At 49.1% G+C, this 25,821-nt stretch overlaps 1 protein-coding gene across 5 annotated transcripts in view; it reads right to left on the bottom strand.

Moving 5' to 3' along the window:
- Window positions 1–25,821, bottom strand: part of MAPRE3 (microtubule associated protein RP/EB family member 3) — a 191,921-nt gene that overhangs the window by 125,385 nt on the left and 40,715 nt on the right. The window contains exon 1 of one of the 5 annotated variants that reach the window (XM_075341338.1): window positions 12,529–12,601. The exons of 3 other annotated variants lie outside the window; for them this stretch is intronic. The gene's annotated coding sequence lies outside the window, so the exon portion shown is untranslated. Of the gene's footprint in view, window positions 1–12,528; window positions 12,602–25,821 lie in introns of those variants that run through there. One more of the 5 variants, XM_075341340.1, reaches the window with a different exon arrangement.

The raw sequence follows: 25,821 nt of genomic DNA, 5'->3' as shown, positions 1-25,821 counted from the left end.
AAACACTGTGTATACAAAGGAGATACAGCCACTCCAGAAAAACACACTGTGTATACAAAGGAGATACAGCAACTCCAGAAAAACACACTGTGTATATACAAAGGAGATACAGCAACTCCAAAAAAACACGCTGTGTATACAAAAGTGATACAGCAACTCCAAAAAAACACACTGTGTATACAGAGGAGATACAACAACTAGAGAAAGACACGCCGTGTATACTGAGGAGATACAGAACTCAAGAAAAACACACTGTGTATACAAAGGAGATACAGCAACTCCAGAAAAACACATTATGTATACAGAGGAGATACAGCAACTCCAGAAAAACACACTGTGTATACAAAGGAGATACAGCAACTCCAGAAAAACACACTGTGTATACAAAGGAGATACAGCAACTCCAGAAAAACACACTGTGTATACAAAGGAGATACAACAACTAGAGAAAGACACGCCGTGTATACAAAGGAGATACAGCAACTCCAGAAAAACACAATGTGTATACAAAGGAGATACAGCAACTCCAGAAAAACACACTGTGTATACAAAGGAGATACAGCAACTCCAAAAAAACACGCTGTGTATACAAAAGTGATACAGCAACTCCAGAAAAACACACTGTGTATACAAAGGAGATACAACAACTCCAGAAAAACACACTGTATATACAGAGGAGATACAACAACTAGAGAAAGACACGCTGTGTATACAAAGGAGATACAGCAACTCCAGAAAAAAACACTGTGTATACAAAGGAGATACAGCAACTCCAGAAAAACACACTGTGTATACAAAGGAGATACAGCAACTCCAGAAAAACACACTGTGTATACAAAAGTGATACAGCAACTCCAGAAAAACACACTGTGTATACAAAGGCGATACAACTCCAGAAAAACACACTGAGTATACAGAGGAGATACAGCAACTCCAGAAAAACACACTGTGTATACAGAGGAGATACAACAACTAGAGAAAGACATGCCGTGTATACAGAGGAGATACAGCAACTCCAGAAAAACACAATGTGTATACAAAGGAGATACAGCAACTCCAGAAAAACACACTGTGTATACAAAGGAGATACAGCAACTCCAGAAAAACACGCTGTGTATACAAAGGAAATACAGCAACTCCAGAAAAACACACTGTGTATACAGAGGGGATACAGCAACTCCAGAAAAACACACTGTGTATACAAAGGAGATACAGCAACTCCAGAAAAACACACTGTGTATACAAAGGAGATACCGCAACTCCAGAAAAACACACTGTGTATACAAAGGAGATACAACAACTAGAGAAAGACACGCCGTGTATACAAAGGAGATACAGCAACTCCAGAAAAACACAATGTGTATACAAAGGAGATACAGCAACTCCAGAAAAACACACTGTGTATACAAAGGAGATACAGCAACTCCAAAAAAACACGCTGTGTATACAAAAGTGATACAGCAACTCCAGAAAAACACACTGTGTATACAAAGGAGATATAACAACTCCAGAAAAACACACTGTGTATACAGAGGAGATACAACAACTAGAGAAAGACACGCTGTGTATACAAAGGAGATACAGCAACTCCAGAAAAAAACACTGTGTATACAAAGGAGATACAGCCACTCCAGAAAAACACACTGTGTATACAAAGGAGATACAGCAACTCCAGAAAAACACACTGTGTATATACAAAGGAGATACAGCAACTCCAAAAAAACACGCTGTGTATACAAAAGTGATACAGCAACTCCAAAAAAACACACTGTGTATACAGAGGAGATACAACAACTAGAGAAAGACACGCCGTGTATACTGAGGAGATACAGAACTCAAGAAAAACACACTGTGTATACAAAGGAGATACAGCAACTCCAGAAAAACACATTATGTATACAGAGGAGATACAGCAACTCCAGAAAAACACACTGTGTATACAAAGGAGATACAGCGACTCCAGAAAAACACACTGTGTATACAAAGGAGATACAGCAACTCCAGAAAAACACAATGTGTATACAAAGGAGATACAACAACTAGAGAAAGACACGCCGTGTATACAAAGGAGATACAGCAACTCCAGAAAAACACAATGTGTATACAAAGGAGATACAGCAACTCCAGAAAAACACACTGTGTATACAAAGGAGATACAGCAACTCCAAAAAAACACGCTGTGTATACAAAAGTGATACAGCAACTCCAGAAAAACACACTGTGTATACAAAGGAGATACAACAACTCCAGAAAAACACACTGTGTATACAGAGGAGATACAACAACTAGAGAAAGACACGCTGTGTATACAAAGGAGATACAGCAACTCCAGAAAAAAACACTGTGTATACAAAGGAGATACAGCCACTCCAGAAAAACACACTGTGTATACAAAGGAGATACAGCAACTCCAGAAAAACACACTGTGTATATACAAAGGAGATACAGCAACTCCAAAAAAAACACGCTGTGTATACAAAAGTGATACAGCAACTCCAGAAAAACACACTGTGTATACAGAGGAGATACAGCAACTAGAGAAAGACACGCCGTGTATACAGAGGAGATACAGCAACTCCAGAAAAACACACTGTGTATACAAAGGAGATACAGCAACTCCAGAAAAACACGCTGTGTATACAAAGGAAATACAGCAACTCCAGAAAAACACACTGTGTATACAGAGGAGATACAAGAACTAGAGAAAGACACACTGTGTATACATAGGAGATACAGCAACTAGAGAAAGACACGCCGTGTATACAAAGGAGATACAGCAACTCCAGAAAAACACACTGTGTATACAAAGGAGATACAGCAACTCCAGAAAAACACACTGTGTATACAAAGGAGATACAGCAACTCCAGAAAAACACACTGTGTATACAAAGGAGATACAACAACTAGAGAAAGACACGCCGTGTATACAAAGGAGATACAGCAACTCCAGAAAAACACAATGTGTATACAAAGGAGATACAGCAACTCCAGAAAAACACACTGTGTATACAAAGGAGATACAGCAACTCCAAAAAAACACGCTGTGTATACAAAAGTGATACAGCAACTCCAGAAAAACACACTGTGTATACAAAGGAGATACAGCAACTCCAAAAAAACACGCTGTGTATACAAAAGTGATACAGCAACTCCAGAAAAACACACTGTGTATACAAAGGAGATACAACAACTCCAGAAAAACACGCCGTGTATACAAAGGAGATACAGCAACTTCAGAAAAACACACTGTGTATACAAAGGAGATACAGCAACTCCAGAAAAAAACACTGTGTATACAAAAAAGATACAGCAACTCCAGAAAAACACACTGTGTATACAAAGGAGATACAGCAACTCCAGAAAAACACACTATGTATACAAAGGAGATACAGCAACTAGAAAAAGACACACCGTGTATACAAAGGAGATACAGCAACTCCAGAAAAACACACTGTGTATACAAAGGAGATACAACAACTAGAGAAAGACATGCCGTGTATACAAAGGAGATACAGCAAATCCAGAAAAAAACACTGTGTATACAAAAGTGATACAGCAACTCCAGAAAAACACACTGTGTATACAAAGGAGATACAACAACTCCAGAAAAACACACTGTGTATACAAAGGAGATACAACAACTAGAGAAAGACACGCCGTGTATACAGAGGAGATACAACAACTAGAGAAAGACACGCCTGTATACAGAGGAGATACAGCAACTCCAAAAAAACACGCTGTGTATACAAAAGTGATACAGCAACTCCAGAAAAACACACTGTGTATACAAAGGAGATACAACAACTAGAGAAAGACACGCCGTGTATACAGAGGAGATACAGCAACTCCAGAAAAACACACTGTGTACACAGAGGAGATACAACACCTCCAGAAAAACACACTGTGTATACAGAGGAGATACAACACCTCCAGAAAAACACACTGTGTACACAGAGGAGATACAACACCTCCAGAAAAACACACTGTGTATACAGAGGAGATACCGCAACTAGAAAAAGACACGCAGTGTATACAGAGGAGATACAACAACTAGAGAAAGACACGCTGTGTATACAAAGGAGATACAGCAACTCCAGAAAAACACACTGTGTATATACAAAGGAGATACAGCAACTCCAAAAAAACACGCTGTGTATACAAAAGTGATACAGCAACTCCAGAAAAACACACTGTGTATACAAAGGAGATACAACAACTCCAGAAAAACACACTGTGTATATACAAAGGAGATACAGCAACTCCAAAAAAACACGCTGTGTATACAAAAGTGATACAGCAACTCCAGAAAAACACACTGTGTATACAAAGGAGATACAACAACTCCAGAAAAACACACTGTGTATACAGAGGAGATACAACAACTAGAGAAAGACACGCTGTGTATACAAAGGAGATACAGCAACTCCAGAAAAAAACACTGTGTATACAAAGGAGATACAGCCACTCCAGAAAAACACACTGTGTATACAAAGGAGATACAGCAACTCCAGAAAAACACACTGTGTATATACAAAGGAGATACAGCAACTCCAAAAAAACACGCTGTGTATACAAAAGTGATACAGCAACTCCAGAAAAACACACTGTGTATACAGAGGAGATACAGCAACTAGAGAAAGACACGCCGTGTATACAGAGGAGATACAGCAACTCCAGAAAAACACACTGTGTATACAAAGGAGATACAGCAACTCCAGAAAAACACGCTGTGTATACAAAGGAAATACAGCAACTCCAGAAAAACACACTGTGTATACAGAGGAGATACAAGAACTAGAGAAAGACACACTGTGTATACATAGGAGATACAGCAACTAGAGAAAGACACGCCGTGTATACAAAGGAGATACAGCAACTCCAGAAAAACACACTGTGTATACAAAGGAGATACAGCAACTCCAGAAAAACACACTGTGTATACAAAGGAGATACAGCAACTCCAGAAAAACACGCTGTGTATACAAAGGAGATACAACAACTAGAGAAAGACACGCCGTGTATACAAAGGAGATACAGCAACTCCAGAAAAACACACTGTGTATACAAAGGAGATACAGCAACTCCAAAAAAACACGCTGTGTATACAAAAGTGATACAGCAACTCCAGAAAAACACACTGTGTATACAAAGGAGATACAGCAACTCCAAAAAAACACGCTGTGTATACAAAAGTGATACAGCAACTCCAGAAAAACACACTGTGTATACAAAGGAGATACAACAACTCCAGAAAAACACGCCGTGTATACAAAGGAGATACAGCAACTTCAGAAAAACACACTGTGTATACAAAGGAGATACAGCAACTCCAGAAAAAAACACTGTGTATACAAAAAAGATACAGCAACTCCAGAAAAACACACTGTGTATACAAAGGAGATACAGCAACTCCAGAAAAACACACTGTGTATACAAAGGAGATACAGCAACTAGAAAAAGACACGCCGTGTATACAAAGGAGATACAGCAACTCCAGAAAAACACACTGTGTATACAAAGGAGATACAACAACTAGAGAAAGACATGCCGTGTATACAAAGGAGATACAGCAAATCCAGAAAAAAAACACTGTGTATACAAAAGTGATACAGCAACTCCAGAAAAACACACTGTGTATACAAAGGAGATACAACAACTCCAGAAAAACACACTGTGCATACAAAGGAGATACAACAACTAGAGAAAGACACGCCGTGTATACAGAGGAGATACAACAACTAGAGAAAGACACGCCTGTATACAGAGGAGATACAGCAACTCCAAAAAACACGCTGTGTATACAAAAGTGATACAGCAACTCCAGAAAAACACACTGTGTATACAAAGGAGATACAACAACTAGAGAAAGACACGCCGTGTATACAGAGGAGATACAGCAACTCCAGAAAAACACACTGTGTACACAGAGGAGATACAACACCTCCAGAAAAACACACTGTGTATACAGAGGAGATACAACACCTCCAGAAAAACACACTGTGTACACAGAGGAGATACAACACCTCCAGAAAAACACACTGTGTATACAGAGGAGATACCGCAACTAGAAAAAGACACGCAGTGTATACAGAGGAGATACAACAACTAGAGAAAGACACGCTGTGTATACAAAGGAGATACAGCAACTCCAGAAAAAAACACTGTGTATACAAAAAAGATACAGCAACTCCAGAAAAACACACTGTGTATATACAAAGGAGATACAGCAACTCCAAAAAAACACGCTGTGTATACAAAAGTGATACAGCAACTCCAGAAAAACACACTGTGTATACAAAGGAGATACAACAACTCCGGAAAACACACTGTGTATACAGAGGAGATACAACAACTAGAGAAAGACGCGCCGTGTATACTGAGGAGATACAGAACTCAAGAAAAACACACTGTGTATACAAAGGAGATACAGCAACTCCAGAAAAACACATTGTGTATACAGAGGAGATACAGCAACTCCAGAAAAACACACTGTGTATACAAAGGAGATACAGCAACTCCAGAAAAACACACTGTGTATACAAAGGAGATACAGCAACTCCAGAAAAACACACTGTGTATACAAAGGAGATACAACAACTAGAGAAAGACACGCCGTGTATACAAAGGAGATACAGCAACTCCAGAAAAACACAATGTGTATACAAAGGAGATACAGCAACTCCAGAAAAACACACTGTGTATACAAAGGAGATACAGCAACTCCAAAAAAACACGCTGTGTATACAAAAGTGATACAGCAACTCCAGAAAAACACACTGTGTATACAAAGGAGATACAACAACTCCAGAAAAACACACTGTGTATACAGAGGAGATACAACAACTAGAGAAAGACACGCTGTGTATACAAAGGAGATACAGCAACTCCAGAAAAAAACACTGTGTATACAAAGGAGATACAGCAACTCCAGAAAAACACACTGTGTATACAAAGGAGATACAGCAACTCCAGAAAAACACGCTGTGTATACAAAGGAAATACAGCAACTCCAGAAAAACACACTGTGTATACAGAGGAGATACAGCAACTCCAGAAAAACACACTGTGTATACAAAGGAGATACAGCAACTCCAGAAAAACACACTGTGTATACAAAGGAGATACAGCAACTCCAGAAAAACACACTGTGTATACAAAGGAGATACAACAACTAGAGAAAGACACGCCGTGTATACAAAGGAGATACAGCAACTCCAGAAAAACACAATGTGTATACAAAGGAGATACAGCAACTCCAGAAAAACACACTGTGCATACAAAGGAGATACAGCAACTCCAAAAAAACACGCTGTGTATACAAAAGTGATACAGCAACTCCAGAAAAACACACTGTGTATACAAAGCAGATACAACAACTCCAGAAAAACACACTGTGTATACAAAGGAGATACAGCAACTCCAAAAAAACACGCTGTGTATACAAAAGTGATACAGCAACTCCAGAAAAACACACTGTGTATACAAAGGAGATACAACAACTCCAGAAAAACACGCCGTGTATACAAAGGAGATACAGCAACTTCAGAAAAACACACTGTGTATACAAAGGAGATACAGCAACTCCAGAAAAAAACACTGTGTATACAAAAAAGATACAGCAACTCCAGAAAAACACACTGTGTATACAAAGGAGATACAGCAACTCCAGAAAAACACACTGTGTATACAAAGGAGATACAGCAACTAGAAAAAGACACGCCGTGTATACAAAGGAGATACAGCAACTCCAGAAAAACACACTGTGTATACAAAGGAGATACAACAACTAGAGAAAGACATGCCGTGTATACAAAGGAGATACAGCAAATCCAGAAAAAAACACTGTGTATACAAAAGTGATACAGCAACTCCAGAAAAACACACTGTGTATACAAAGGAGATACAACAACTCCAGAAAAACACACTGTGTATACAAAGGAGATACAACAACTAGAGAAAGACACGCCGTGTATACAGAGGAGATACAACAACTAGAGAAAGACACGCCTGTATACAGAAAAGATACAGCAACTCCAAAAAAACACGCTGTGTATACAAAAGTGATACAGCAACTCCAGAAAAACACACTGTGTATACAAAGGAGATACAACAACTAGAGAAAGACACGCCGTGTATACAGAGGAGATACAGCAACTCCAGAAAAACACACTGTGTACACAGAGGAGATACAACACCTCCAGAAAAACACACTGTGTATACAGAGGAGATACAACACCTCCAGAAAAACACACTGTGTACACAGAGGAGATACAACACCTCCAGAAAAACACACTGTGTATACAGAGGATATACCGCAACTAGAAAAAGACACGCAGTGTATACAGAGGAGATACAACAACTAGAGAAAGACACGCTGTGTATACAAAGGAGATACAGCAACTCCAGAAAAAAACAATGTGTATACAAAAAAGATACAGCAACTCCAGAAAAACACACTGTGTATACAAAGGAGATACAGCAACTCCAGAAAAACACATTGTGTATACAGAGGAGATACAGCAACTCCAGAAAAACACACTGTGTATACAAAGGAGATACAGCAACTCCAGAAAAACACACTGTGTATACAAAAGTGATACAGCAACTCCAGAAAAACACACTGTGTATACAAAGGCGATACAACTCCAGAAAAACACACTGAGTATACAGAGGAGATACAGCAACTCCAGAAAAACACACTGTGTATACAGAGGAGATACAACAACTAGAGAAAGACACGCCGTGTATACAGAGGAGATACAGCAACTCCAGAAAAACACACTGTGTATACAAAGGAGATACAGCAACTCCAGAAAAACACACTGTGTATACAAAGGAGATACAGCAACTCCAGAAAAACACGCTGTGTATACAAAGGAAATACAGCAACTCCAGAAAAACACACTGTGTATACAGAGGAGATACAGCAACTCCAGAAAAACACACTGTGTATACAAAGGAGATACAGCAACTCCAGAAAAACACACTGTGTATACAAAGGAGATACAGCAACTCCAGAAAAACACACTGTGTATACAAAGGAGATACAACAACTAGAGAAAGACACGCCGTGTATACAACGGAGATACAGCAACTCCAGAAAAACACAATGTGTATACAAAGGAGATACAGCAACTCCAGAAAAACACACTGTGTATACAAAGGAGATACAGCAACTCCAAAAAAACACGCTGTGTATACAAAAGTGATACAGCAACTCCAGAAAAACACACTGTGTATACAAAGGAGATACAACAACTCCAGAAAAACACACTGTGTATACAGAGGAGATACAACAACTAGAGAAAGACACGCTGTGTATACAAAGGAGATACAGCAACTCCAGAAAAAAACACTGTGTATTCAAAGGAGATACAGCAACTCCAGAAAAACACAATGTGTATACAAAGGAGATACAGCAACTCCAGAAAAACACACTGTGTATACAAAGGAGATACAGCAACTCCAAAAAAACACGCTGTGTATACAAAAGTGATACAGCAACTCCAGAAAAACACACTGTGTATACAAAGGAGATACAACAACTCCAGAAAAACACACTGTGTATACAGAGGAGATACAACAACTAGAGAAAGACACGCTGTGTATACAAAGGAGATACAGCAACTCCAGAAAAAAACACTGTGTATACAAAGGAGATACAGCCACTCCAGAAAAACACACTGTGTATACAAAGGAGATACAGCAACTCCAGAAAAACACACTGTGTATATACAAAGGAGATACAGCAACTCCAAAAAAACACGCTGTGTATACAGAGGAGATACAGCAACTAGAGAAAGACACGCCGTGTATACAGAGGAGATACAGCAACTCCAGAAAAACACACTGTGTATACAAAGGAGATACAGCAACTCTAGAAAAACACGCTGTGTATACAAAGGAAATACAGCAACTCCAGAAAAACACACTGTGTATACAGAGGAGATACAACAACTAGAGAAAGACACACTGTGTATACATAGGAGATACAGCAACTAGAGAAAGACACGCCGTGTATACAAAGGAGATACAGCAACTCCAGAAAAACACACTGTGTATACAAAGGAGATACAGCAACTCCAGAAAAACACACTGTGTATACAAAGGAGATACAGCAACTCCAGAAAAACACACTGTGTATACAAAGGAGATACAACAACTAGAGAAAGACACGCCGTGTATACAAAGGAGATACAGCAACTCCAGAAAAACACAATGTGTATACAAAGGAGATACAGCAACTCCAGAAAAACACACTGTGTATACAAAGGAGATACAGCAACTCCAGAAAAACACACTGTGTATACAAAGGAGATACAGCAACTCCAGAAAAACACACTGTGTATATACAAAGGAGATACAGCAACTCCAAAAAAACACGCTGTGTATACAAAAGTGATACAGCAACTCCAGAAAAACACACTGTGTATACAAAGGAGATACAACAACTCCAGAAAAACACACTGTGTATACAAAGGAGATACAGCAACTCCAAAAAAACACGCTGTGTATACAAAAGTGATACAGCAACTCCAGAAAAACACACTGTGTATACAAAGGAGATACAACAACTCCAGAAAAACACGCCGTGTATACAAAGGAGATACAGCAACTCCAGAAAAACACAATGTGTATACAAAGGAGATACAGCAACTCCAGAAAAACACACTGTGTATACAAAGGAGATACAGCAACTCCAAAAAAACACGCTGTGTATACAAAAGTGATACAGCAACTCCAGAAAAACACACTGTGTATACAGAGGAGATACAACAACTAGAGAAAGACACGCCGTGTATACAGAGGAGATACAGCAACTCCAGAAAAACACACTGTGTATACAAAGGAGATACAGCAACTCCAGAAAAACACGCTGTGTATACAAAGGAAATACAGCAACTCCAGAAAAACACACTGTGTATACAGAGGAGATACAACAACTAGAGAAAGACACACTGTGTATACATAGGAGATACAGCAACTAGAGAAAGACACGCCGTGTATACAAAGGAGATACAGCAACTCCAGAAAAACACACTGTGTATACAGAAGAGATACAACAACTAGAGAAAGACACGCCGTGTATACTGAGGAGATACAACAACTAGAGAAAGATACGCCGTGTATACAGAGGAGATACAGCAACTCCAGAAAAACACACTGTGTATACGAAGGAGATACAGCAACTACAGAAAAACACACTGTGTATATAAAGAAGATACAGCAACTCCAGAAAAACACACTGTGTATACAACAGAGATACAGCAACTCCAGAAAAACACACTGTGTATACAAAGGAGATACAGCAACTAGAGAAAGACACGCCGTGTATACAGAGGAGATACAGCAACTCCAGAAAAACACACTGTGTATACAGAGGAGATACAACAACTCTAGAAAAAATCACACTGTGTATACAAAGGAGGTATAGCAACTCCAGAAAAACACACTGTGTATACAGAGGAGATACAGCAACTCTAGAAAAACACACTGTGTATACAAAGGAGATATAGCAAGTCCAGGAAAACACACTGTGTATACAGAGGAGATACAGCAACTCCAGAAAAACATGCTGTGTATACAGAGGAGATACAGCAACTCCAGAAAACACACTGTGTATACAGAGGGGATACAGCAACTCTAGAAAACACACTGTGTACACAGAGGAGATACAGCAACTCTAGAAAAACACACTGTGTATACAAAGGAGATATAGCAACTCCAGAAAAACACACTGTGTATACAGAGGAGATACAGCAACTCCAGAAAAACATGCTGTGTATACAGAGGAGATACAGCAACTCCAGAAAAACACACTGTGCATACAAAGGAGATATAGGAACTCCAGAAAAACACATTGTGTATACAGTTGAGATACCGCAACTCTAGAAAAACACGCCGTGTATACAGAAGAGATACAGCAACTCTAGAAAACCATGCCGTGTATACAGAGGAGATACAACTAGAGAAAGACACGCCGTGAATACAGAGGAGATACAACTAGAGGAAGACACGCCGTGTATACAGAGGAGATAGAACTAGAGACAGACACGCCGTGTATACAGAGGAGATAGAACTAGAGACAGACACGCCGTGTATACAGAGGAGAATTGCAGGGCGTGTTTTTCTCACCTGCTACAATCCACACTGTATCACGAGGATCCCAACGCCCATTGTACCTGCAGAACTCCTCACATTCCAGCACAGCCGGGGTCACCCAACATCTCACACGGAGTGAATGTTTAACCTCAGGAGAACTCTTTAACTCCGACATTCACCGACAGGTGAAGGATGGGTCACAGCCCGATGCCAGGCATACACAGTCCTGCGCGGAACATATCTGGACCAATTCTACAGATCATAGGAACGGAACACTTCTGGACCTATTCTATAAATCATAGGAACAGCCCAAAAGATTTCTAGAAGCCTCAAAATAGGGCTAGAATGAGGAAAACCAAATCCCCCCAAATCCAACTTTGAGAGGAGCAGTGGTCGCACACGCGTGATGTACCTAGCCCCCTGTACCTGTACATATCTGCCTCGGCGTGCGCTCTGGTATCTTCTACAGGTGTATTCTGCACCAGGGAGCAGTGATGTGTCCACCACCACCAGGAGCTACAAAGTGTCCATGTTTACGAGGTCTCGTCCTTGGTTACGCAGACACTGTGTGTATTCTCTGGCAGAGGCGCTGGTGACTTCAAGGTGCTCTTGATACAGGAGGATATTTATAGACAGAGTAGTGGATACACTACTGTACGATACACCGAAAGATACAATGGAAGATACAGAACTTCTACTGACTCAACAAAGAAAGACCCTGGACAATCCCCAAGAAACAAAAGAATGCATTATGAGTCCAGGGCATGAGATCTGTCCCATATGTACTAAGCTATTGCTCCATGTTATCAGCCATTTCATAATGTAGCAAAAAGGCTGGAAGTGATCTATATCACTAACACAGGCATTGAGTACAGTTAGTAGACAATGCCAGGACTCGCAGCCCCAGGAATGCTCCCCGGCTCACACATTGTCACCGCACTCGCCCTCGTGTCGCTACAAACAAGACACCGCGTGCAGCACCTGACAATGCACTGTGTACACAAGCAGCCTCCTGGCTGTGATCTCCGTACACACCTCACCCCGCAACCACCCCGACAACACGGCCCCACATGGCTCCAAAATAATACATTACACCACCATGATTGTATTGTACACATGAATACTGTTCACAAAGTGGATTAGGGTCAAGTGGAAAGCTAAGTTCTGATGAAGTTCCTTCATAAATAGAGCCACCCAGAGGTGTCCTACAGATGGAGCCACCCAGAGGTGCCCTAGAGACAGAGCCACCCAGAGGTGTCCTACAGACAGAGTCACCCAGAGGTGTCCTAAAGAGCCACCAAGAGGTGTCCTACAGACAGAGCCACCAAGAGGTGTCCTACAGACAGAGCCACCCAGAGGTGTCCTACAGACAGAGCCACCAAGAGGTGTCCTACAGACAGAGCCACCAAGAGGTGTCCTACAGACAGAGCCACCCAGAGGTGTCCTACAGACAGAGCCACCCAGAGGTGTCCTAAAGAGCCACCCAGAGGTGTCCTAAAGAGCCACCAAAAGGTGTCCTACAGACAGAGCCACCAAGAGGTGTCCTACAGACAGAGCCACCCAGAGGTGTCCTACAGACAGAGCCACCCAGAGGTGTCCTACAGACAGAGCCACCCAGAGGTGTCCTACAGACAGAGCCACCCAGAGGTGTCCTACAGACAGAGCCACCCAGAGGTGTCCTACAGACAGAGCCACCCAGAGGTGTCCTACAGACAGAGCCACCAAGAGGTGTCCTACAGACAGAGCCACCCAGAGGTGTCCTACAGACAGAGCCACCCAGAGGTGTCCTACAGACAGAGCCACCCAGAGGTGTCCTACAGACAGAGCCACTCAGAGGTATCCTACAGACAGAGCCACCCAGAGGTGTCCTACAGACAGAGCCACCCAGAGGTGTCCTACAGACAGAGCCACCAAGAGGTGTCCTACAGACAGAGCCACTCAGAGGTGTCCTACAGACAGAGCCACTCAGAGGTGTCCTACAGACAGAGCCACTCAGAGGTGTCCTACAGACAGAGCCACTCAGAGGAGTCCTACAGACAGAGCCACCCAGAGGTGTCCTACAGACAGAGCCACCAAGAGGTGTCCTACAGACAGAACCACCCAGAGGTGTCCTACAGACAGAGCCACCAAGAGGAGTCCTACAGCCAGAGCCACCAAGAGGAGTCCTACAGACAGAGCCACCAAGAGGTGTCCTACAGACAGAGCCACCCAGAGGTGTCCTAAAGAGCCACCGAGAGGTGTCCTACAGACAGAACCACCCAGAGGTGTCCTACAGACAGAGCCACCCAGAGGTGTCCTACAGACAGAGCCACCCAGAGGTTTCCTACAGACAGAGCCACCCAGAGGTGTCCTACAGACAGAGCCACCCAGAGGTGTCCTACAGACAGAACCACCCAGAGGTGTCCTACAGACAGAGCCACCCAGAGGTATCCTACAGACAGAACCACCCAGAGGTGTCCTACAGACAGAGCCACCAAGAGGTGTTCTACAGACAGAGCCACCAAGAGGTGTCCTACAGACAGAGCCACCCAGAGGTATCCTACAGACAGAGCCACCAAGAGGTGTCCTACAGACAGAGCCACCAAGAGGAGTCCTACAGACAGAGCCACCAAGAGGAGTCCTACAGACAGAGCCACCAAGAGGAGTCCTACAGACAGAGCCACCAAGAGGAGTCCTACAGACAGAGCCACCAAGAGGTGTCCTACAGATAGAGCCACCAAGAGGTGCCCTACAGACAGAGCCACCCAGAGGTGTCCTACAGACAGAACCACCCAGAGGTGTCCTACAGACAGAACCACCCAGAGGTGTCCTACAGACAGAACCACCCAGAGGTGTCCTACAGACAGAAGCACCCAGAGGTGTCCTACAGACAGAAGCACCCAGAGGTGTCCTACAGACAGAACCACCCAGAGATGCCCTTCAGACAGAACAACCCAGAGATTTCCTTCAGACAGAGACACCCAGAGGTGTCCTACAGACAGAACCACCCAGAGATGCCCTTCAGACAGAACAACCCAGAGATTTCCTTCAGACAGAGACACCCAGAGGTGTCCTACAGACAGAACCACCCAGAGATGCCCTTCAGACAGAACAACCCAGAGATTTCCTTCAGACAGAGACACCCAGAGGTGTCCTACAGACAGAACCACCCAGAAATGCCCTACAGACAGAACCACCCAGAGGTGACCTACAGACAGAACCACCCAGAGGTGTCCTACAGACAGAACCACCCAGAGATGCCCTACAGACAGAACCACCCAGAGATGCCCTACAGACAGAACCACCCAGAGATATCCTACAGACAGAACCACCCAGAGATGTCCTACAGACAGAACCACCCAGAGGTGCCCTAAAGACAGAGCCACCCAGAAAAGCCCTAGAGACAGAAACACCCAGAGGTGTCCTACAGACAGAACCACACAGAGGTGTCTTATAGAAAAAGCCTCTGAGAGGTGCCCTAAAGACAGAGCCACCCAGAAATGCCCTACAGACAGAGCCGCACAGAGGTGCCCTACAGACAGGACCACCCAGAGGTGTCCTACAGACAGGACCACCCAGAGGTGTCCTACAGACAGGACCACCCAGAAGTGTCCTACAGACAGGACCACCCAGAGGTGTCCTACAGACAGAACCACCCAGAGGTGTCCTACAGACAGAACCACCCAGAGGTGTCCTACAGACAGAACCACCCAGAGATGCCCTTCAGACAGAACAACCCAGAGATTTCCTATAGACAGAACCACCCAGAGATGTCCTACAGACAGAACCACCCAGAGGTAACCTACAGACAGAACCACCCAGAGGTGCCCTAAAGACAGAGCCACCCAGAAATGCCCTACAGACAGAAACACCCAGAGGTGTCCTACAGACAGAACCACCCAGAGGTGTCCTACAGACAGAACCACCCTGAGGTGTCCTACAGACAGAACCCCCCAGAGGTGTCCTACATACAGAACCACCCAGAGGTACCCTACAGACAGAACCACCCAGAAATGCCCTACAGACAGAGCCGCACAGAGGTGCCCTACAGAAAGAACCACCCAGAGGTGTCCTACAGACAGAACCACCCAGAAGTGTCCTACAGACAGAGCTGCACAGAGGTGCCCTACAGACAGAGCCGCACAGAGGTGCCCTACAGACAGAACCACCCAGAAATGCCCTACAGACAGAGCTGCACAGAGGTGCCCTACAGACAAAACCACCCAGAAATGCCCTACAGACAGAACCACCCAGAAATGCCCTACAGACAGAGCTGCACAGAGGTGCCCTACAGACAGGACCACCCAGAGGTGTCCTACAGACAGAACCACTCAGAGGTGTCCTTCAGACAGAACCACCCAGAGGTGTCCTACAGAGCCACCCAGAGGAGTCCTACAGACAGAGCCACCCAGATGTGCCCTACAGACAGAGCCACCCAGATGTGCCCTACAGACAGAACCACCCAGAGGTGTCCTACAGACAGAACCACCCAGAGATGCCCTACAGACAGAACAACCCAGAGATTTCCTTCAGACAGAGCCACCCAGATGTGCCCTACAGACAGAACCACCCAGAGGTGTCCTACAGACAGAACCACCCAGAAATGCCCTACAGACAGAACCACCCAGAAATGCCCTACAGACAGAACCACTCAGAGGTGTCCTACAGACAGAACCCCCAGAGATGCCCTACAGACAGAACCACCCAGAAATGCCCTACAGAGCCGCACAGAGGTGCCCTACAGACAGGACCACCCAGAGGTGTCCTACAGACAGAACCACCCAGAGGTGTCTTATAGAAAAAGCCTCTGAGAGGTGCCCTACAGACAGAACCACCCAGAAATGCCCTACAGACAGAACCACCCAGAAATGCCCTACAGACAGAGCCGCACAGAGGTGCCCTACAGACAGGACCACCCAGAGGTGTCCTACAGACAGAACCACTCAGTGGTGTCCTTCAGACAGAACCACCCAGAGGTGTCCTACAGACAGAGCCACCCAGAGGTGTCCTACAGACAGAGCTACCCAGATGTGCCCTACAGACAGAGCCACGCAGATGTGCCCTACAGACAGAACCACCCAGATGTGCCCTACAGACAGAACCACCCAGATGTGCCCTACAGACAGAACCACCCAGAGGTGCCCTACAGACAGAACCACCCAGAGGTGTCCTACAGACAGAACCACCCAGAGGTGTCCTACAGACAGAACCACCCAGAGGTGTCCTACAGACAGAACCACCCAGAGGTGTCCTACAGACAGAACCACCCAGAAGTGTCCTACAGACAGAGCTGCACAGAGGTGCCCTACAGACAGAGCCGCACAGAGGTGCCCTACAGACAGAACCACCCAGAAATGCCCCACAGACAGAGCTGCACAGAGGTGCCCTACAGACAAAACCACCCAGAAATGCCCTACAGACAGAACCACCCAGAAATGCCCTACAGACAGAGCCGCACAGAGGTGCCCTACAGACAGGACCACCCAGAGGTGTCCTACAGACAGAGCCACCCAGAGGTGTCCTACAGACAGAGCCACCCAGATGTGCCCTACAGACAAAACCACCCAGAGGTGTCCTACAGACAGAACCACCCAGGGTGTCCTACAGACAGAACCACCCAGAAATCCCCTACAGACAGAACCACCCAGAAATGCACTACAGACAGGACCACCCAGAGGTGTCCTACAGACAGAACCACCCAGAGGTGTCTTATAGAAAAAGCCTCTGAGAGGTGTCCTACAGACAGAACCACCCAGAAATGCCCTACAGACAGAACCACCCAGAAATGCCCTACAGACAGAGCCGCACAGAGGTGCCCTACAGACAGGACCACCCAGAGATGTCCTACAGAGCCACCCAGAGGTGTCCTACAGACAGAGCTACCCAGATGTGCCCTACAGACAGAGCCACCCAGATGTGCCCTACAGACAGAGCCACCCAGATGTGCCCTACAGACAGAGCCACCCAGAGGTGTCCTACAGACAGAACCACCCAGAGGTGTCCTACAGACAGAACCACCCAGAGGTGTCCTACAGACAGAACCACCCAGAGGTGTCCTACAGACAGAACCACCCAGAGATGCCCTACAGACAGAGCCACCCAGAGGTGTCCTACAGACAGAACCACCCAGAGGTGTCCTACAGACAGAACCACCCAGAGGTGTCCTACAGACAGAACCACCCAGAGGTGTCCTACAGACAGAACCACCCAGAGGTGTCCTACAGAGCCACCCAGAGGTGTCCTACAGACAGAGCTACCCAGATGTGCCCTACAGACAGAGCCACCCAGATGTGCCCTACAGACAGAGCCACCCAGAGGTGTCCTACAGACAGAACCACCCAGAGGTGTCCTACAGACAGAACCACCCAGAGGTGTCCTACAGACAGAACCACCCAGAGGTGTCCTACAGACAGAACCACCCAGAGGTGTCCTACAGACAGAACCACCCAGAGATGCCCTACAGACAGAGCCACCCAGAGGTGTCCTACAGACAGAACCACCCAGAGGTGCCCTACAGACAGAACCACCCAGGAGGTGTCCTACAGACAGAACCACCCAGAGGTGTCCTACAGACAGAACCACCCAGAGGTGTCCTACAGACAGAACAACCCAGAGATTTCCTTCAGACAGAGACACCCAGAGGTGTCCTACAGACAGAACCACCCAGAAATGCCCTACAGACAGAACCACCCAGAGGTGCCCTACAGACAGAACCACCCAGAGGTGCCCTACAGACAGGACCACCCAGAGGTGTCCTACAGACAGAACCACCCAGAGGTGTCCTACAGACAGAACCACCCAGAGGTGTCCTACAGACAGAACCACCCAGAGGTGCCCTACAGACAGAACCACCCAGAGGTGCCCTACAGACAGGACCACCCAGAGGTGTCCTACAGACAGAACCACCCAGAGGTGTCCTACAGACAGAACCACCCAGAGGTGCCCTACAGACAGAACCACCCAGAGGTGTCCTACAGACAGAACCACCCAGAGGTGTCCTACAGACAGAACCACCCAGAGGTGTCCTACAGACAGAACCACCCAGAGGTGTCTTATAGAAAAAGCCTCTGAGAGGTGTCCTACAGACAGAACCACCCAGAGGTGCCCTACAGACAGAACCACCCAGAGGTGTCCTACAGACAGAACCACCCAGAGGTGTCCTACAGACAGAACCACCCAGAGGTGTCCTACAGACAGAACCACCCAGAGGTGTCTTATAGAAAAAGCCTCTGAGAGGTGCCCTACTTGGGGTACAGAATAATGGCACTGACACTCTGGGTTCAGGATAATGACACTCGGGGAACTGTCTCTTAGTTAGTGTCTTTATAGATGGGGCTGGTGGCTGATAACAGCCGACAACAGCAGGTGTGCAGTAGATATCAATTAAGGAGTAAATATGCATCCTGTGATGGAGGTGAATGTATTCAGCCACTATCCTGGATGGAGGGTGCAGCCCCTGCATCAGTGACTGGGTGACCCCTGTGTACGCTGTTACTATGGGAGCACAATGTGCCATCAATGGCCGTAAAGTAAACTACTAGATCCGCTAGCCAGGGAGGGGGCACATACGTGTACAGGACACTGGGGTACGGGGGTGATCCAGTAGTGATGGCGGCCATGGCCCCCCTGGTGGTCCTGCCCCGGACAGGCCGTGTATTATCTACAGCTGCAGCATATAGTCATCTTCTTGGGGCACGGTGGAGACAATAGCCATTGTTAGCGGACACCTCCTCCTCGGGGGTCACATACAGGATGCGTGTGTGGCGCCCCAGCATCTGTGCCGTTACATTGTGGTTATTGTCTGCGCCTCGTGTTCCCACACCAGAACCAAGGACGGTACCCCCCGATGGTGGCCCCCCGGAGGAATCCAGCCCAGGACGGGCCGAATGTGCCGGCTCATCACATTCCTGGTGACACCAGCGAGCATGGACCAGAATCACTAATGAGACTGTAGACTGCCCCCTACAGGTGACCTCCATCCCACCGCATGGCAGGACACTGCAGAGCATCGCCCCCAAGACACTGCAGAGCATCGCCCCCAGGACACTGCAGAGCATCGCCCCCAGGACGCTACAGAGCATCGCCCCCAGGACACTGCAGAGCATCGCCCCCAGGACACTGCAGAGCATCGCCCCCAGGACACTGCAGAGCATGGACCAGAATCACTAATGAGACTGTAGACTGCCCCCTACAGGTGACCTCCATCCCACCGCATGGCAGGACACTGCAGAGCATCGCCCCCAAGACACTGCAGAGCATCGCCCCCAGGACACTGCAGAGCATGGACCAGAATCACTAATGAGACTGTAGACTGCCCCCTACAGGTGACCTCCATCCCACCGCATGGCAGGACACTGCAGAGCATCGCCCCCCAAGACACTGCAGAGCATCGCCCCCAGGACACTGCAGAGCATGGACCAGAATCACTAATGAGACTGTAGACTGCCCCCTACAGGTGACCTCCATCCCACCGCATGGCAGGACACTGCAGAGCATCGCCCCCAAGACACTGCAGAGCATCGCCCCCAGGACACTGCAGAGCATGGACCAGAATCACTAATGAGACTGTAGACTGCCCCCTACAGGTGACCTCCATCCCACCGCATGGCAGGACACTGCAGAGCATCGCCCCCAAGACACTGCAGAGCATCGCCCCCAGGACACTGCAGAGCATGGACCAGAATCACTAATGAGACTGTAGACTGCCCCCTACAGGTGACCTCCATCCCACCGCATGGCAGGACACTGCAGAGCATCGCCCCCAAGACACTGCAGAGCATCGCCCCCAGGACACTGCAGAGCATCGCCCCCAGGACGCTACAGAGCATCGCCCCCAGGACACTGCAGAGCATCGCCCCCAGGACACTGCAGAGCATCGCCCCCTGGACACTGCAGAGCATCGCCCCCTGGACACTGCAGAGCATCGCCCCCTGGACACTGCAGAGCATCGCCCCCAAGACACTGCAGAGCATCGCCCCCAGGACACTGCAGAGCATGGACCAGAATCACTAATGAGACTGTAGACTGCCCCCTACAGGTGACCTCCATCCCACCGCATGGCAGGACACTGCAGAGCATCGCCCCCAAGACACTGCAGAGCATCGCCCCAGGACACTGCAGAGCATCGCCCCCAGGACACTGCAGAGCATCGCCCCCAGGACACTGCAGAGCATCGCCCCAAGACACTGCAGAGCATCGCCCCAAGACACTGCAGAGCATCGCCCCCAGGACACTGCAGAGCATCGCCCCAGGACACTGAAGAGCATCGCCCCCAGGACACTGCAGAGCATCGCCCCCAGGACACTGCAGAGCATCGCCCCAGGACACTGCAGAGCATCGCCCCCAAGACACTGCAGAGCATCGCCCCCAGGACACTGCAGAGCATGGACCAGAATCACTAATGAGACTGTAGACTGCCCCCTACAGGTGACCTCCATCCCACCGCATGGCAGGACACTGCAGAGCATCGCCCCCAAGACACTGCAGAGCATCGCCCCCAGGACACTGCAGAGCATGGACCAGAATCACTAATGAGACTGTAGACTGCCCCCTACAGGAGACCTCCATCCCACCGCATGGCAGGACACTGCAGAGCATCACCCCCAAGACACTGCAGAGCATCGCCCCCAGGACACTGCAGAGCATCGCCCCCAAGACACTGCAGAGCATCGCCCCCAGGACACTGCAGAGCATGGACCAGAATCACTAATGAGACTGTAGACTGCCCCTACAGGTGACCTCCATCCCACCGCATGGCAGGACACTGCAGAGCATCGCCCCCAAGACACTGCAGAGCATCGCCCCCAGGACACTGCAGAGCATGGACCAGAATCACTAATGAGACTGTAGACTGCCCCCTACAGGTGACCTCCATCCCACCGCATGGCAGGACACTGCAGAGCATCGCCCCCAAGACACTGCAGAGCATCGCCCCCAGGACACTGCAGAGCATCGCCCCCAAGACACTGCAGAGCATCGCCCCCAAGACACTGCAGAGCATCGCCCCCAGGACACTGCAGAGCATCGCCCCCAGGACACTGCAGAGCATCGCCCCCAGGACACTGCAGAGCATGGACCAGAATCACTAATGAGACTGTAGACTGCCCCCTACAGGTGACCTCCATCCCACCGCATGGCAGGACACTGCAGAGCATCGCCCCCAAGACACTGCAGAGCATCGCCCCCAGGACACTGCAGAGCATCGCCCCCAGGACACTGCAGAGCATGGACCAGAATCACTAATGAGACTGTAGACTGCCCCCTACAGGAGACCTCCATCCCACCGCATGGCAGGACACTGCAGAGCATCGCCCCCAAGACACTGCAGAGCATCGCCCCCAGGACACTGCAGAGCATGGACCAGAATCACTAATGAGACTGTAGACTGCCCCCTACAGGTGACCTCCATCCCACCGCATGGCAGGACACTGCAGAGCATCGCCCCCAAGACACTGCAGAGCATCGCCCCCAGGACACTGCAGAGCATGGACCAGAATCACTAATGAGACTGTAGACTGCCCCTACAGGTGACCTCCATCCCACCGCCTGGCAGGACGGCCAGCGTCACAGCACAAGGCCCCGCATGTATGAGTGCCGAAGTAGCAGATATTCCCGATCATCAGACACTGCAGAGCATCACCCCCAGACACTGCAGAGCATCACCTCAGGACGCTGCAGAGCATCGCCCCCAGGACACTGCAGAGCATCGCCCCCAGGACACTGCAGAGCATCGCCCCCAGGACACTGCAGAGCATCGCCCCCAAGACACTGCAGAGCATCGCCCCCAGGACACTGCAGAGCATCGCCCCAGGACACTGCAGAGCATCGCCCCAGGACACTGCAGAGCATCGCCCCCAGGACACTGCAGAGCATCGCCCCCAGGACGCTGCAGAGCATCGCCCTCAGGACGCTGCAGAGCATCGCCCCCAGGATGCTGCAGAGCATCGCCCTCAGGACGCTGCAGAGCATCGCCCCCAGGACACTGCAGAGCATCGCCCCCAGGATACTGCAGAGGATCGCCCCCAGGATACTGCAGAGGATCGCCCCCAGGACACTGCAGAGCATCGCCCCCAGGACACTGCAGAGCATCGCCCCCAGGATACTGCAGAGGATCGCCCCCAGGATACTGCAGAGGATCGCCCCCAGGACACTGCAGAGCATCGCCCCCAGGATACTGCAGAGCATCGCCCTCAGGACGCTGCAGAGCATCGCCCCCAGGACACTGCAGAGCATCGCCCCAGGACACTGCAGAGCATCGCCCCCAGAATACTGCAGAGCATCGCCCCCAAGACACTGCAGAGCATCGCCCCCAGGACACTGCAGAGCATCGCCCCCAGGACACTGCAGAGCATGGACCAGAATCACTAATGAGACTGTAGACTGCCCCTACAGGTGACCTCCATCCCACCGCATGGCAGGACGGCCAGCGTCACAGCACAAGGCCCCGCATGTATGAGTGCCGAAGTAGCAGATATTCCCGATCATCAGACACTGCAGAGCATCACCCCCAGACACTGCAGAGCATCACCTCAGGACGCTGCAGAGCATCGCCCCCAGGACACTGCAGAGCATCGCCCCCAGGACACTGCAGAGCATCGCCCCCAGGACACTGCAGAGCATCGCCCCCAAGACACTGCAGAGCATCGCCCCCAGGACACTGCAGAGCATCGCCCCAGGACACTGCAGAGCATCGCCCCAGGACACTGCAGAGCATCGCCCCCAGGACACTGCCGAGCATCGCCCCCAGGACGCTGCAGAGCATCGCCCTCAGGACGCTGCAGAGCATCGCCCCCAGGATGCTGCAGAGCATCGCCCTCAGGACGCTGCAGAGCATCGCCCCCAGGACACTGCAGAGCATCGCCCCCAGGATACTGCAGAGGATCGCCCCCAGGATACTGCAGAGGATCGCCCCCAGGACACTGCAGAGCATCGCCCCCAGGATACTGCAGAGCATCGCCCTCAGGACGCTGCAGAGCATCGCCCCCAGGACACTGCAGAGCATCGCCCCAGGACACTGCAGAGCATCGCCCCCAGAATACTGCAGAGCATCGCCCCCAAGACACTGCAGAGCATCGCCCCCAGGACACTGCAGAGCATCGCCCCCAGGACACTGCAGAGCATCGCCCCCAGGACACTGCAGAGCATCGCCCCCAAGACACTGCAGAGCATCGCCCCCAAGACACTGCAGAGCATCGCCCCCAGGACACTGCAGAGCATCGCCCCCAGGACACTGCAGAGCATCGCCCCCAGGACACTGCAGAGCATCGCCCCCAGGACACTGCAGAGCATCGCCCCCAGGACACAGCAGAGCATCGCCCCCAGGATACTGCAGAGCATCGCCCCCGGACACTGCAGAGCATCACCTCACGACGCTGCAGAGCATCGCCCCCAGGATACTGCAGAGCATCGCCCCCGGACACTGCAGAGCATCGCCCCAGGACACTGCAGAGCATCGCCCCCAGGACACTGCAGAGCATCGCCCCCAGGACACTGCAGAGCATCGCCCCCAGGACACTGCAGAGCATCGCCCCAGGATACTGCAGAGCATCGCCCCCGGACACTGCAGAGCATCGCCCCCAGGACACTGCAGAGCATCACCTCAGGACACTGCAGAGCATCACCTCAGGACACTGCAGAGCATCGCCCCCAGGACTCTGCAGAGCATGGACCAGAATCACTAATGAGACTGTAGACTGCCCCTACAGGTGACCTCCATCCCACCGCATGGCAGGACACTGCAGAGCATCGCCCCCAAGACACTGCAGAGCATCGCCCCCAGGACACTGCAGAGCATGGACCAGAATCACTAATGAGACTGTAGACTGCCCCTACAGGTGACCTCCATCCCACCGCATGGCAGGACACTGCAGAGCATCACCCCCAAGACACTGCAGAGCATCGCCCCCAGGACACTGCAGAGCATGGACCAGAATCACTAATGAGACTGTAGACTGCCCCCTACAGGTGACCTCCATCCCACCGCATGGCAGGACACTGCAGAGCATCGCCCCCAAGACACTGCAGAGCATGGACCAGAATCACTAATGAGACTGTAGACTGCCCCTACAGGTGACTTCCATCCCACCGCATGGCAGGACACTGCAGAGCATCGCCCCCAAGACACTGCAGAGCATGGACCAGAATCACTAATGAGACTGTAGACTGCCCCTACAGGTGACCTCCATCCCACCGCATGGCAGGACGGCCAGCGTCACAGCACAAGGCCCCGTATGTATGAGTGCCGAAGTAGCAGATATTCCCGATCATCAGACACTGCAGAGCATCACCCCCAGACACTGCAGAGCATCACCTCAGGACGCTGCAGAGCATCGCCCCCAGGACACTGCAGAGCATCGCCCCCAGGAAACTGCAGAGCATCGCCCCAGGACGCTGAAGAGCATCGCCCCCAGGACGCTGCAGAGTATCGCCCCAGGACGCTGCAGAGCATCGCCCCCAGGACGCTGCAGAGCATCGCCCCCAGGACGCTGCAGAGCATCGCCCCCAGGACGCTGAAGAGCATCGCCCCCAGGACGCTGAAGAGCATCGCCCCCAGGACGCTGAAGAGCATCGCCCCCAGGACGCTGCAGAGCATCGCCCCCAGGACGCTCCAGAGCATCGCCCCCAGGACGCTGCAGAGCATCGCCCCCAGGACGCTGCAGAGCATCGCCCCCAGGACGCTGCAGAGCATCGCCCCCAGGACGCTGCAGAGCATCGCCCCCAGGACGCTGCAGAGCATCGCCC

Source organism: Anomaloglossus baeobatrachus, chromosome 3 (assembly GCF_048569485.1).
Source record: "Anomaloglossus baeobatrachus isolate aAnoBae1 chromosome 3, aAnoBae1.hap1, whole genome shotgun sequence".
Taxonomy (NCBI): domain Eukaryota; kingdom Metazoa; phylum Chordata; class Amphibia; order Anura; family Aromobatidae; genus Anomaloglossus; species Anomaloglossus baeobatrachus.
The sequence above is the reverse complement of the archived record's forward strand: the minus strand, read 5'-3'. Positions and strand labels throughout refer to the sequence as shown.